This window comes from Vombatus ursinus, unplaced genomic scaffold (assembly GCF_900497805.2).
Source record: "Vombatus ursinus unplaced genomic scaffold, bare-nosed wombat genome assembly UNPS02012179.1, whole genome shotgun sequence".
In the NCBI taxonomy this organism is placed as follows: Eukaryota; Metazoa; Chordata; class Mammalia; order Diprotodontia; family Vombatidae; genus Vombatus; species Vombatus ursinus.
This window is the reverse complement of record NW_020951957.1, coordinates 1,652,109-1,652,954: the sequence shown is the minus strand read 5'-3', so window position 1 is coordinate 1,652,954 and position 846 is coordinate 1,652,109.

Below are 846 nucleotides of genomic sequence, written 5' to 3'. Positions count from 1 at the left end.
GAAAGAAAGAAAGAAAGAAAGAAAGAAAGAAAGAAAGAAAGAAAGAAGGAAGGAAGGAAAGAAAGAAAGAATTTTTTCTGAATTTCTTTCTCAATTGCTTCCTCTTCAATCAGAGTGTTTTTAAACAACTCTAGAATTGCTTCACAGGCCTGGCTGCCCAGTTTGCTGCTCACTTCTCTTAGCCTGCAATGCTCCCCCACTGCTCTGACTGAGACTAGCAGAATCTCAGTTTGTGATTTAGGAGACTCGCTTTCTCCCAGACATGAGAGGACTCAGCAGTCGAGTCTATTCTTACATTTTTCACTAGCATGAAGCAGTACTGTCACTTAGCAAAAAGGAGCTCCTGGTAGCTAAACACAGAAAAAAAGAGGAAGAAAGGTACCCATAGGCCCACCGGGCATCTCCTTTTCGACCAGAAATTGCCTGAAGTTAATTGCTTGCAGAAGATGAATTGGTAGTGCCATAATTGAATTTTTATGGAAATAAACAGGTGGCAGATTTACTAGGGCTGTGGGGATAGCAGGGGGGAGGGCGGGCAAGATGCTTTGGTCCCATTAACCTGGTTAATTCAAATAGCTTCTGTAGTCATGAAAAAAAAAAAACCCAGGGCAGCTCATTCAGTCAGTTGGAAGCCAAATGTAAATAACTACAATTTCCCTCACATGTCTGTGTGGTTGAGGGAAAGGAGGCATTGTGCCAGCTTCCACTGGGTTACCATGTTTATTAATTAAGCATCCAAAACTGCAAGAATCAAAGTTTTGAGTCCAGCAAGAGAATTTAACAAATAGAGAAGGAGGAAAGAGAGAGAGAGAGAGAGAGAGAGAGAGAGAGAGAGAGAGAGAGAGA